The 14,967-nt window shown below is 39.1% G+C and overlaps 1 protein-coding gene and 1 pseudogene across 2 annotated transcripts in view; one reads left to right on the plus strand and one right to left on the minus strand.

Moving 5' to 3' along the window:
* Positions 1-14,967, plus strand: part of DIP2B (disco interacting protein 2 homolog B) — a 222,471-nt gene that overhangs the window by 112,575 nt on the left and 94,929 nt on the right. The window lies entirely within an intron of this gene.
* Positions 4,264-4,620, minus strand: LOC129517240 (60S acidic ribosomal protein P1-like; annotated as a pseudogene).

Raw genomic sequence — 14,967 nt, forward strand, 5'->3', positions numbered from 1 at the left:
TAGGATACAAGATCAATGCATATAAATCTGTTGCATTTCTGTACACTAATAATGAAACTGCAGAAAGTGAGGAAGACAAATACCATATGATCTCACCCACATGTGGAAATTAAGAAATTAAACAAATGAACAAAGAAAAAAAAAGACATAAACACAAACCAAGAAACAGGCTTTTAACTATAATATTTTTTTTTAATTTTTTATTTATGACAGTCAGGCTTTTAACTATAGAAAAAAAATTGATGGTTACTGGAGGGGTGGTGGGTGGGGGATGGGAGAAATAGGAATGTGGATTAAAGAGCACACTTACTGTGATGAAAAAAGTAAAATAAAATGATAAAAATACAACAAAATAGAAATAAATAGGTTTACAAAATAAAAAAAAAGTGATGTTATTAGGTATACATGAAGAATTACAATGTCTTCTTTGAAAATTGTTCCCTTTATCATGAGTTAACTGTCTTTGTCCCTGTGGTGTTTTTTATCCTAAGGCTTTTTAAATAATCTAATCTGTCTAGAGTTATTAGACATCTTAATTCTCCTCTCAGACAATATAAGTACTTTTAAAAATGCTTCAGTGGCTATGACTGTTACTCTCCATCCTACATTTTAGTACCACCTTGTTTACATGCCCTCTCCATTATCAGTTTTTGTCTTATGTACCTAATAGTACTTAATATACATTCTTTACTTGCTATTTCTTCATATATCTCACTTCTTCCTTTCAGTTTAATTCCTTCTTCCTAAAGTCCATCCTATAGTAGTTACATATTTTAGTGAGGATTTCTTACTGGGGAATTCTCTCCCATTTGTGTTTATGATTTTGCTCACCTCAGATCTTGAATCTATTCATGGTTTTCCCAAAATGGGGTTGGTTGCAGGGCTGAATAATCTGTATTGTATAGGTTCTATAGCAAAAGAAGAGATTACCCCTTGGAATATTTGCCCATATATCTTTGTAGATTTTGAAGAAGGCATTCTTATTTATTTATTTATTTATTTATCTATTTATTTATCTATTTATTTATTTATTTAGAAGCACATTGGAATACAAGTTTTAAACTTACTAAATTATATTAATGTCTCATATAGAATTAAATGAAATAAAAGCCATTTTAATGTTTTTGGGAAGAATTTTCTAAATCTTCTTTATGGAAGGATAACCTCTTCTGAGTTCTTTCTCTTTATTAGATTTCATCCATTTAATGGTGAGAAGCTTCATTCTAAGGATGACTGCTTGAGTATAGTATGTCTTCACTAATCTCTTGAAATAAATTAATACTGTTTGCAACATTGTATTACTAGAACAATTATGTGTACATGCTTATCTAAATATTCAGCAAATGATTTTTTTCTTTTCTTTCCTTTTTTTTTTTTAAGAATTTTTATTTATTTAAGTAATCTTAACACCCAGTGTGGAGCTCAGACTTAGCGACCCTGAGATCAAATCACATACTCTACTGACTGAGCCAGCATAGGTGTTCCTAGTGAATGATTTTTTAAAAAAATTTATTCATGAGAGATATATAGAGAGAGGCAGAGACACAGGCAGAGGGAGAAGCAGGCTCCATGCAGGGAGCCCGACGTGGGACTCGATCCCGGGTCTCCAGGATTACACCCTAGGCTGAAGGTGGCGCTAAACCACTGAGCCACCAGCGCTGCCCATGAATAATTTTTTTGTGTGGAGTTTATTTGAAGTTGAAATTATCTTGGATTGCATATCTATGTATATTTTAGATTTCTTTCCTCAAATGTTAAATGAATCTTTAAGACTTAAAAAAATTTAAGTGTAGCAGGAGAATGGAGAAACGTGCTAAGAGAACATAAGGTTGAAGAAAAACTTAGAAATTAAGTAGTAGAAATTGAGTAAGGACAGTACTGGTTAATAACAGGGATAGGTTAATTTGGTGGGATCACAGGGGTTAGGTTCTAAAGTCACTATATGACAAAAATATGTTGTGTCAAATTTCTCAAATCTTCCAAACTTGGAACTGACTATTGTTTCTTTAGTTAAACACAAGCCAGATTTTTGTCTGGTAAGTGAAGAGCCATGCTGTATGAAAAATATGTATCTTGATAAAGGTTAAAATCATACTCAAGGACTCAAGATGCTCTTACGTGGAGAGTCATGGGAGAAAGGAAGCTTTGCCAGGTTCACGTCTCCTACTCATTCTAAGCCATGACCTCTTTGAAAGGAATGGCCCATAGAAATCTTTCAATATGGCAACTGCTGGGGCCTGGATATAGAGTTTCTCACCTCAGTTGGCAAGATGTTCAGGAAGAAGGGGCCAGAAATTAACTCTCTTTTGGCATGGTCCAAAAAATTGAAATTTCAAACCATGGTGTTCTAACTCCTCTGTAAACTAGTCATTCCTGCCCACTCTTAGAGTTGTAGAAAAATGGAAGGCTTTATGCAGGAAGGTGATTTCTCTCAGCTGATCCTGAGTCTAATCTTTAAGTTAAGATACTTTGGATACAGGGATCCCTGGGTGGCGCAGTGGTTTAGCGCCTGCCTTTTGCCCAGGGCGTGATCCTGGAGACCCAGGATCGAATCCCATGTCGGGCTCCTGGTGCATGGAGCCAGCTTCTCCCTCTGCCTATGTCTCTGCCTCTCTCCCTCTCTCTCTCTGTGACTATCATAAATAAATAAAAAATTTTAAAAAAAGATACTTTGGATACAAATAACTAATATTTCCACTACTTTGAATAGAAAAAGAGTTTATTCTAATGATACCGGGGTTACTGATAGAACCTCCAGACAACACATATATACTGAAGTACATGCGGACTTCCAAGTACTATTGAGACCCCAGGAGACAGCATTGGACAAGGCTGAGTCTGCTTTGGGACATCTCTCCCACCTATCCCCCACCCCTGCTCCGGCTTGCACCCTCCGTCTACCCAGGTTTGCTCAACTAGGACTTCCACAGAGAAGCCTTCCTTGATCAGCCCTATCAAAAACAGTCCCCACTCCCTTTATCTGAGCTGCATTTTTAAAATGTTAGCTCTTGGCTGTCCCATTGATTATGGTTTATTCATGTGTCTTACCTCCTACTAGACTCTTAAGGTCTTTAAAATCAGGAAAATTCTTTTTTTCATCATCATCATTTTTTTTTTTAAGATTTTATTTATTTATTCATAGGGAGAGAGAGAGAGGCAGAGACACAGGCAGAGAAGCAGGCTCCATGCAGGGAGCCCAACGTGGGACACGATTCCGGGTCTCCAGGATCACACCCTGGGCTGCAGGTGGCGCTAAACCGCTGTGCCACCGGGGCTGCCCATCTTTTTTTCATTATTATTTTTATTCTTCATGTCTCCAGTTTCTAGCAGTAGGATCTGACATATAGTAGATGTTTAGAAATGTTTGTGGAACCAAACAGAAAGGATATTTAGAATTTCCAGTATCTCTTTCAGTAAACATCTGTGAAGATGAAACTGTCAGGTAATGAAAGAAACAGATTACTCTACAGATTGGAGAGTGATGATCCTGGCAGCATGTCTCCACCCTCAATAAATCTTTTAACTTAGACATGCTACAACTCTAAGAGACTGTGTAGGGTATCTTGGTTCTCATCTGAGATTTAGCATTTCTCCATTTAATTTTTATTTTTAAGTGAAATTAATGAATATTTCTTTATTTATTTGAATCTATTTTAAATAGTCAAATGGGACTACAGGGTTTATAACAACAACAAAAATGGGCAGTGTCTCTTCTTCCCTGGAGATGGATTCTTTCAGCGTCTAAGTTTTTCTGGCATTTACCTCTGTGATTCGAGGTAACATTTTTACTATTTCTGGACTTTTTTTTTTCCTTCAATTTGAGGCATTATTTATTTCCTACTAGACAAGATGAGAATCTTGCTGTCTTACATATTCCTCCCTCAACCACATAGATACCACATACTACCTTTCCCCCTTTTCCTCATTTCTTCACATTTCACATTTCCTACTTATTCTGGGCTCTAATTATGTTACTTGGGCTTAATATGTTACTTCTGTTGTTGTTAAATCAGCATTCAATGCTTATATATTTTTTAAAGATTTTTATTCATTTATTTGAGAAAGAGAGAAAGCATGTACATGAGCAGGGAGAGGGGCAGAAGGAGAGGGAGAAGCAGACTCCCAGCTGAACAGGGAGCACATTGGAGGGGCTCCATCTCAGGACCTGAGCCAAAGGCAGATGCTTAACCAAATGAGCCACCTTGGCTTTTTTTTTTTTTTTTTAAGAGTTCAGCTTTTTATCAAACAGGTTACAGAAGAAGTTTAGTTGAAAAGACCAAAGTCCATGTCATCACCAGACTCCTCTGATTCTTTCTTTGCTTCCTCTTTCTTCTCCTCAGCTGAGGCTGAGGTGGAGGGAGTGGGACCTCCTGGCAGTGTAGCACCAGCTGCTCCTTAGGGTTCATCAGCCCCTTACAGATGAGGCTCCTCATGTTGACATTGGCCAGGGCCTTTCAAACAAGCCCAGCCCAAAAGGTTCAACATTTACACCTGCTACCTTAATAGGGCTTTGATCTTATCCTCCATGACCATCACCTCTTCGTAGTGCAGGGTGAGGGCCGAGTAGATGCAGGCGAGCTCCAGGACCAAGGCTACGGTTGCTCGGGCACTGCTGGGCATGGTGCTAGTCACCCAGTGAGACGAGAGCCTCACCCTGATGCGGTGACTGAGCACCTTACCTTAGCAGCAGCTGAGGAAACTCAGTGCTTACTACGTGGTTATGATTATGTAAATACTGTTCACAGCTAAGCCGTTTGCCTTACCAGGATTACAATTTTTTCTTTTTTCTTTTCTTTTTTTTTTTTTTTCAGAATTATCCATCAGTTTATTATTCTTTTTGTAGAAACAGCTCTTGGTGCTGGCTCTCTTCCTGCAAGTATCTGAACTGTTTGTTTTCCTATTCTGCTACAGGCCTTCATCATCATTCTGGTGGCATTTTGAGAAAGAGTAGGGATGTATGGAAGTGTTCTGCCGTGTTTAATCAGAATTCTTTATCCTTAAATATCTATGTAAGCGTTATTCAGAATTTGTACAAAGATAATTCCTTTCAAACTGAAAGACCTCAGAGACAGTACCTCATTTTTACTGTTCATGAGCAAGCAGATCATATGGTCTCCAAAGCGGCCTGATTCATGTGTTCATACTGGGAGGAGTCCCTCCTTCAGGGGGTCTGAGAAGAGACCTGCTCAGCTCTGTTAAGCAACTGCCCACCATTTAAAATTGCCCTTAAAGGGGCGCCTGGCTGGGTCAGTTGTCCTTGTTACAGTACATATCTGACTCTTGATTTCAGCTCAGGTGATGATTTCAGGGTTGTGAGGTCAGGCTCCATGTGGGGCTCTGCCCTGGGTATGGAGCCTGCTTAATGAGTCTCTCTCTTCCTCCCCTCCCCCCCCAATCAATCAATCAATCAATCAATCTTAAAAATTGCCCTTGAAGTTCAATCGTGCCTCCTCTTTTGATTCCATGTATCTTGTCTGAAGACATTACTACAGCTTCCATTTTGGATGGCATTGGTTAACAATCCATTCTGTCTTCATGTATTTGAGATTGTTTGCAACCTTTGTGTGTTTTTCTTCTTTGTCCTTAGCCTTTGTCCCACCATCTTTCACTTCATTTAGTTGTGTTTGTTTACTGCTTTAGAATAGAATCTCACCTTTTCCATGTTCCTTCTTGGCCTAGGTTTGCACATTGTTTTTTCCCAGTCCCTCACCTGCTGCCCTTTTAGGGATAAGACCTGTCTGTTTATGAATTTGGTCATGTGTTGATATTCTCCAGCTTGTCCTGGTAAGACACTCTGGTGACCCAGAGACTTTCCCCAAACTTGAATTTCTTTTGTGATCACTGCTTATTTTGCTAGAAGGTATTTGCTCACTGGTATTCCAGTGTGTATCCACATGCTGCCTTTGCCAGCGGCTCCACACCCCTTTCATCACTGTTCTCCGTTCAGTCCTGCCTTTGAGATTGTGCAAGCCTGTATATGACCGAATTAAAATGAAACCAAAGAAAACCTTGTGTTATATGCTCTCTGAAGCCTCTGATAACCCTTCTTGAGGATAGTGTGTGATTCCTTTTCTTTCTTTCTTTTCTTTTCTTTTTTTCCTTTTCCTTTCCTTCCCTTTTCTTTTTTCTTTCTCTTTCTCTCTTTTCTTTCTCTCCCAGTGCTCATCAAGACAGGTGCTCCCCTTAATCCCCATCACCTGTTTGGTCCATTGCCCCACCCACCTCCCATCTGGTAACCATCAGTTTACAACTCTGTTTTTCTTAATGACCTTGCATTAAGTATGAAAATTATGAAAGGCACACATTTTTTTTTTTGCATGAAACTTGCATAGCTTAGAGATACACAAATAAGCAGGCTTCTCAGATTAACATTTGACCATGCCCTTTAAATTGGTATCTCTCCATTTTTGTCTTTTTTTTCTAGTCATTCACCATCATTGCTGGAACTGAGGAGGCAGACAAGATTATTTATTTTAGTCAAAATTGTTGGTGCCTACACTGTGAGACCCAGAGCTGGTTACTGCAGGAGATACAAGATGAGTTAAGACCAGACTCTGACCTCAAGTTATTTATACTGTAGTAGGAAAGATAAGACAGGTATACAAATGAGGATTATAAAAAATACAGTAAACTAAGCATTGTAAGAGAGTTCTAAACAATTAACTATGGAAATTCAAAGGGATGTGATCTTAAAACCAGCTATTGAAGTCAAGTATGGCATTTTGGAATGCTCCAGAACATTTCCAACTATATAAATATTAAGTAGGCAGCACGCCTCTTTGTGTGTGTGGAGGAGGTAGGATCTATTTTATTTTATTATTTTTTTTAAATTTTTATTTATTTATGATAGTCACAGAGAGAGAGAGAGAGAGGCAGAGACACAGGCAGAGGGAGAAGCAGGCTCCATGCACTGGGAGCCCGATGTGGGATTCGATCCTGGGTCTCCAGGATCGCGCCCTGGACCAAAGGCAGGCGCCAAACCGCTGCGCCACCCAGGGATCCCTATTTTATTTTATTTATCCCATTTTGATTTAAAAGTTCCTTCCCGAGTGAGGATCACATCCTGATGGAAAGAAGGAATTTTGTATTCCAGTCCCAGTTCTGTGCTTTCATTTGCTAGGTTTGGATAGTATTATAGTCTGGAGTGCACACACATTGCAGTCATATCTATTCCCACATTCCTTATCAGAAGGAAGTCCACTATCTTCCCTGGAGGCTTCTCTGAATTGTTCAAGAACCCCCTGGGATATTGCTAGAGCAGAAGGAGAGGTGGTCAGTGCAGCTTCCACACCCAAAAGGGAAGAACCCCATAGTCTGTTGTTGCTTTTTAGTGCCTTGTGGGGTACTTTTTGAACACTGTGACCAGTGTGATACAGACCCCCTACTAAGCATGCTTCCTGGATGGAAGAGCCCAGTCTGCTCAGCTCAGCCAAGGTCCCCTCTTGCATTCTCAGGGCAGAGCTCTCGGTATGGTACTCTTTCAGCTCCATGCTCACCATCTTCCTGCTGCCAGGTGGCCCAGGAAGCGCTAGGTCGGGATCTGTTCAGACACCTGCCACTTCACAGACCCAGAAGCTCTAACTCCCCTTTCTTCCAGAATCCACCCCTACCAATCAGGCAGATGGCCCCTTTTCCAGACTCCAAATGCAAACACTCTCCTTCCTTCCTGCCTTTTCCTAGGCAATGAGGTTAACCACCTATCCTTCTAAGGCAGGCGTTCAGCAATTTGGAGGAGGGACAGTACTTTAGCTCCAAAGGGAAGATTCCCCCTGCACCATATGATTCACCATACCCTCGCCCACCTGCTTGCACGAGGTGGGAATGGAGGCTCTATTTAATGATTCAAAGTGATTATTGACATTTTCTCAGTATAGAAAAAGAAATTTAATCTGTGATGGGTGTCCTGATTCCTTAATGGCGTCTATCAGATAATGTTATTGTGAAGATAAAATGAGATGGTGTCATGAAAGTTTAAAGAGCCACAGAAATGTTATTATTGTTAATATGTCATTTCCTGCTTGAATCCCTGTAAAGACCTCTCCTTTGGCTTAGCATGAGGGGCCAACCCGGCTTTTCTTCCAGCCTCGTTTCATATCGCTCGTTCGCTGTCCCCACCAGCCTTTCGTAGTCTTGTCAAGGTTTTTCTTCCTCACTGGACTTCTACAAACACCATGCTTTTGTAGGAAATGGCTTTTGCGTCTCTGTGCTTTGCTAAAGCCTGTGTGTCAGTGTCTCCTCTTAACAGACCTTCCCTGAAACTCTCCTACAAACTAAATTGCCCTGTCTGTGGGCTCAGAGAGCCTGGTTCTTTTCCTTCTCAGAACATATGATGTAAAAGATATACATGATGTGGTGCTCTCTTATTTAATTTCTTCTCTGAACACCAGCCCCAAGATTAGTGAGCATGTTTGCTCTGTTTACTCTAAAAAGTTGAATTACTATGTTACTTGGTTCTCAGAGCCCATCCTGGTTTACTCTGTTACCCTTACAGGTGAGAATATCTGCTAAATCATAGGCAGAGTTGAAAGATAAGAAGCTGAGGTTGGCTTTCTTTCATCTTCCTGAATGGAAATTTTACATGGTTTTATACTAGTAAATATCAGCTGCTTTTTCAAGTCATCACTGTTACTGTGTTCAAACAGTGGCATCGTGGAAGACTGTCTTTGCCAAAGAACAATAAATCATGTGCATGTTGATCCTTGTGTTGTAGAAGAAATTAAAATTTGTGGGTTTTCTTCAATTTATTAAATCTAGCAGCAGCATCATTATTTAAACATAATGGCGACCCCTAGTGGATATTCTGTACAACTGACCAAGATACCAGGAACCCTCAAACTGACATTGTGTAATTAGCGAGTTACCTTTTTCTTTGGATCTCAAGTATATTCACACTTGAATTTAGAAGTTTTGAAGAAGACTTGATTTGTGAGCTCCACAGCTCTTGTTCCAGCACATATCTGTATTTACTGTTTTTAAAAATTACTTGATTTATACCTCTTTCTTTAAACAAAAGAATGAAATGGTAAAGAACTACAGAGTACCTCATCATTACTTAAGGAATTTTATGTTCTCTTTGGTCCCTGTAGATGCACATAAGTAGTTTTTAACATTTACAGTTGTAATCACCCTATGGACATTATTTTTTGTGGTGTTTTATCACTTGATTGTATTTCACTTAGACTATCTCATACATCTGCTGAGTCAACATATTTGCTTTTTTTTCTTGTGTGTAATGCCTTATTATGTTGATACATGTAGTGAATTCTCTCTTTGCTCATAGTTTCTTATTGTGATAGTGAAACTCTACACATCTTATTCAAAGTATAGAAATCTCTATTTTCAGGCCCCAGGTAATTCCCGAGATCCACAGAGTATGAAACCCTGGCCAGGGAATGATTCATCTTTAAGCAGCATATTGCCTGCCCCACTAATGTTGGATGTGCTGTTAAATAATGCCTTGTTGTGCTCCCATGTCTCCTGATCCTTTCTCTTCTCTTTGAGGAGACTTGAGGTACATTATTTCCTGCCCCCTTCTGTGACAAATTGTTGCCCTGGCAAGTAAGTTAAGGTGGGAATAGACTTCTACAGTTCTTTTAATCCAACCAGGACATTCTTTCCTCCCTCATACCTCCAAATTTGTATTGATTTGGCAGTTACTTTTGGAACAGGAGGCAACTGATTTTAGAAGATTTGAAAATCCTGCTTACAGAGTTATAATTTGTCTAAAGAAGCTGAAAACTGAATATTATTTTAATTTGTTTTGGCCAGAATCTATTCTATGTGAATGGCCTTTGTATTAAGAAGATCCAATATCATTTTTATTTCCTTCTTTACACTTAACTATTTCCTACTATTTTTATATTTAGAAAAAGATAAATTTTCTAAATTACAGCATTCCAGTAAAACCTATGGAAAAATATATAAAACATTCCAAATCTCATCCCCTAGAGATAATTGCTATTATCATTTACTCTAATTACTTCCAGTTTTTTCAATGCACATATAAAATATATTTGTAAGTATTATATTTTTAAAAATAAACTCCAATTCATGAGAATAAAAATTTATAGAAACTCATGTAAACTGCGGACTGATTATTTACATTCAAAAGGATTATCTACAGGGGTGCCTGGCTGGTGTAGTTATGTGATTCTTGATTTTAGGGTTGTGAATTCAAGCCCCCACATTGGATGTAGAGATTAAGAAAAAAGGGATTATCTACAGTTTCATTAAACTACTGTGTTATACTTAAAGTGATTCAATTCCTAAGAATCCATTTTACTTTATTTGTTTTTATTTCCTCTCTCTCTCTCTCTCTCTCTCTCTCTCTCTCTCTCTCTCTCTCTCTTGGATAGCTTCTTTTGAACTTGAGGCTAAAGGTGCACATTTGAGCCAAGGTGGTTCTAGAAATCCATATTTCTAGATGCACATATTGCACATTTGAGCCAAGGTGGTTCTAGAAATCCACGTTTCTGTGGCATTGTGCTTTGTGGGCACCTGAGGAATGCTCACTGAACAAACTTGTCAGCCACTTATTGAAACTGCAAATTGACCTTCTTGGTTTCATTTCTGACAAGCTACAACAAAATGATTGTCATGGTTTTAGACCCAAAAGGGACCTGATCTGCTTGGATGACTAAATTCCTGAGAGAACTGCGATAAACATAGCAGATCATCATAGTAATGTTGCTTGGTGAATAGCGTGTTGTGAGGCCCCCCCGCCCCCGCCCCGGTACCAGCTCAGTAGATCTCTTGCTAAATGTCATCTGACTCTCAGTTCTCATCAGATGTCTGTATTTGTGTTATGTTTCCTTGTGGTTTGATCTCTGATGATGCCTAAATAATCCTAAGTAGAAATATTCATTCTCTTGCATTTTTCCTCAGGCAAATGTATCAACTCCCAGTTCCCCATCACTGTCCTATCATTTCCTTGAAACAATTTTTATTCTTTAACCTACATTATCTTCTTTCTCCTAATTAATTACATTGGAAAATACAAAGAAAAAGTATAAGTGAGAGGAATGGTAAAAAATACATAAACCTTTATTGTCCATCCTTTGTGAAATGAGAACCTATGTTCATGTTTTTCATCCTTGGAATTATTAGCTATCTAATTCAGAAGCTCCACGTTTCTTGGCAGGTTGATATGGTCTGTCCTAGCAAATCTACTTATTTAATTTAAAGATAATCACTGATGGATAACTCAGAGATTCACACCGCCCCCCCCCCCAGATACACACAAAGTAACACAAAGCTAGTGTTTGTTTGAAGATTTTATTTATTTATTCACAAGAGGCACAGAGAGAGGCAGAGACATAAGCAGAGGGAGAAGCAGGCTCCCTGAGGGGAGCATGATGCAGGACTCGATCCCAGGACCCCGGGGTCACACCTGGAGCCGAGGGCAGAAGCTCAACCACTTCTGAGCCAGGTGCCACCCAGGTGCCCCAAAACTAGTGTTTTAAACTTAGTGCTCTAAACTAAACCATTTTCTCTGTTCATAGTTGCAGGCAAAGTAGCTCATGTGTGCTAATCTGATTTCCTTCCTTTATAGATCATCCGACAATACAAATACAAATAGCCCTTTTCTATTTTTTGTTCTCTATTTAAAATTAATTGGAATATGCTTTAAATGATTTCTCTAACGAATGGCTGAAAACTTTTTTTGGAGGGGCTTTTTGCAAAATCTTTTACATGAAGGCAATTGATTTTTTTTTTTTTTTAAGAACTAGCCGCTGTATCTAGCCGCTGACTGTAAATCCTGAGGCATTTATGTGTTCCTAAACTATATTATTAATTCTGATTGCTTTCCTCCTAACAGTCTTGGGAGAATTTTCATAACCTTTTCTGCTTGAGAACCAATGGAGTTAGACAGATCTGGGTTTGAATCCTGACTCTGTGACTTTGCACAAATGATCCATGTCTCTGATCCTTTCTTTTTCTGTAATAAGTTGATAGTGTTACTGCTAACTTTATGGGATTGTTGTGAGGAATAAATAATATGTGAAAACTTCTGTATGCACACTGCCTAGCAAAAAAAAAACACAAACTTATTATTTATTTATTTTTTTTTTAATTTTAGAGCAAGCAGTGGGGTCCATGGTAAGAGAGAGAGGGAGAGAGAATCGTAAGCAGGCTTTGTGCCCAGCATGGAACCCAATGTGGGGCTCGGTCTCACGACCCTGAGAGCATGACCTGAGCCAAAATCAAGAGTCAGACACTAAACCAACTGAGCCACTCAGGCGCCCCTAGCTTTTGTTATTAGAGACTGAGAGTTGATAAGCTTTTTCTGTGAAGGGCAAGATAGTAGATATTTTAGGCTTTAAGGACCGTCAATATCTGTCCCAGTTACTTAAGTGCTACCTTGACAGTACGGAAGTATCCATAGGCAGTACATAAACAGATGAGCATGGCTTTGTTCTGATAAAACTATTTATAAAAAGAAATGGGGGGATCCCTGGGTGGCGCAGCGGTTTGGCGCCTGCCTTTGGCCCAGGGCGCGATTCTGGAGACCCGGGATCGAATCCCACATCGGGCTCCCGGTGCATGGAGCCTGCTTCTCCCTCTGCCTGTGTCTCTGCCTCTCTCTCTCTCAATCTGTGACTATCATAAATAAATAAAAATTTAAAAAAAATAAAAAGAAAAAGAAATGGGCTATAGTTTGTTAGCTCCTTTGTATGCTAAGAAATGAAACAAGGCATGAAAATATTAAGAATTCAGTATAGCTCTTTTGTGAAATGGATTATCAAAAGAATTTAAGTTGATTAAAAACTTCAATTTACAGGGGTATCTGGGTGGTGCAGTTGGTTAAGCGCCCAATTCTTGGTTTCGTCACAGGTCATGATCTCAGAGTTGTAGGATCAAGCCCCGTGTCAGTCTTCATGCTCTACATGGAATTTGATTGACATTTGTTCTCCTTCTCCCTCGCTCTCTCTCTCTAAATGAATCTTTAAAAAAAAAAAAACCTTCAATTTACAGTCCATTACATTTCAAAATATCAGTGTTAAAATATGTTCTGCTCAGTTAATATATTTTGTATTAAAATTATCAGCTGCCAGGAGCCATCAAAAATAAGCATTTCTAGATCTATAAAAGTACTTTAGTAGAGAACATCCTAAAGTATATTCCTCTTGCATTCTTAAAAACAGTATATGAAAAATAATCTAACCATTTAAAAAAAAAGCCTTTTAAATTATATCTTATGATTTTGTGGGTCAGGAATTTGGGCAGAGCTCAGTTGGATGATTTTGGTGCTCCACATGGTGCCAGTTAGGGTCACTAAATGCTTTTCATTGGTTCCTTGGGCTGTTCTAGAAGATCTGAGATGATTTCACTAATATGTCGGGGCCCTGGCAAGGATAGGTAGAGGGCTGGGCTCAGCTGGGACTGTCACCTAGAGTTCTTATACATGGCCTCTCTAGCATGCTAACCATTTTAAAAAGATGATATGAGATTGTCATTATGAGTCTCAGTTCCTGTACTACTATGATGCCCTTAGCCTTTACACAAGACTTGTGGGACTATTGCTTGTACTCCCTAGACCACTGTGCTTTTTTATTTCTTGACTTTACAATTCTCACTTGTGATCTGGAACAGTACATTCACTGAATAAGTGACATCTTACTGTTGTAGGCATGTAATTTCCTATGTGTAAGGTGCCTTGGTGGGCACAATTAAATGCTATTTAAGAAATTTAAAATATGTCTTAAAAAAAAGAAATCCTAAAAAAAAAAAAGAAAGAATCCTGGGCAGCCCGGGTGGTTCAGTGGTTTAGCACCACTTTCAGCCCAGGGCCTGATTCTGGAGACCTGGGATCGAGTCCCACGTTGGGCTCCCAGCATGGAACCTGCTTCTCCCTCTCCCTGTGTCTCTGCCTCTCTCTCTCTCTCTCTCTCTCTCTCTCTCTCATAAATAAATAAATAAAATCTTAAAAAAAGTTTTAGTTATGGGGAAGTCATCAAAGAGGGAGACAAACCATGAAACTCTTAACTATAGGAAACAAACTGGGTTGCTGGAGAGGAGAGGGGTAGGGAGATGGGGTAATTGGGTGATGGGTATTAAGGTGGACACATGATGTGATGAGCACTGGGTATTATATGCAACTGATGAATCACTGAACTCTACATCTGAAACTAATGATGTACTATATGTTGGCTAATTGAATTCAAATAAATATTTTAGCAAAATATTTTAGCTATTCAAGATGAGTGAGTTCTAGAGATCTATTATACAACATCATGCTTGGAGTTTACAGTACTGTATTGTACACTTATAAATTTATTAAAAGGGCATATCTTATGCTAAATGATCTTACTGTAACTTTAAAAAATATGACTTAGGAGCTAACACCATTTGAGGCAAAAAAGACAGTGTAATACCAGAACTTACAGTGTTTATCTTCTGATTATTATTATTTTTTTATAAAGATTCTATTTATTTATTCATGAGAGGCAGAGACACAGGCAGAGGGAGAAGCAGGCTCCACTCAGGGAGCCCGACACGAGACTCGATCCCGGGTTTCCAGGATCACACCCTGGGCCAAAGGCAGGCGCCAAACCGCCGAGCCACCCAGGGATCCCTCTTCTGATTATTTTACCTGCTTATTTCCCCCTCCTCCATATTCCTGATAAGACAGTAAATGTTGAGAGGGCAGAGAATGGGGACAGGCCAGGTACTAGAAGGGACAAGTTCAGTAGTGACTCCAGTTGAAAGAGGGGCTAATAAACTTGACTCAAAGCTGTGTTTCTGTAATAAATATCATAGTTCTACTTAAATGACATGTCTATTTGGAGTAACTTCTGGTGGGGAGGCTAAAGCTCCCCAGACTATTTATTCTTTGTGCCATTATGCAGGAATTGGGGGGGTCATATACACCCCATTATCCCCCCACCCCATCAATTCTTAGAATCTCTGGAATGGCCTTTTCACTTTACATTCTTCTTAATCTTTCTATTTTATCACCTGTTGACA

Source organism: Nyctereutes procyonoides, unplaced genomic scaffold (genome assembly GCF_905146905.1).
Source record: "Nyctereutes procyonoides isolate TBG_1078 unplaced genomic scaffold, NYPRO_anot_genome, whole genome shotgun sequence".
NCBI classification, from domain to species: Eukaryota; Metazoa; Chordata; class Mammalia; order Carnivora; family Canidae; genus Nyctereutes; species Nyctereutes procyonoides.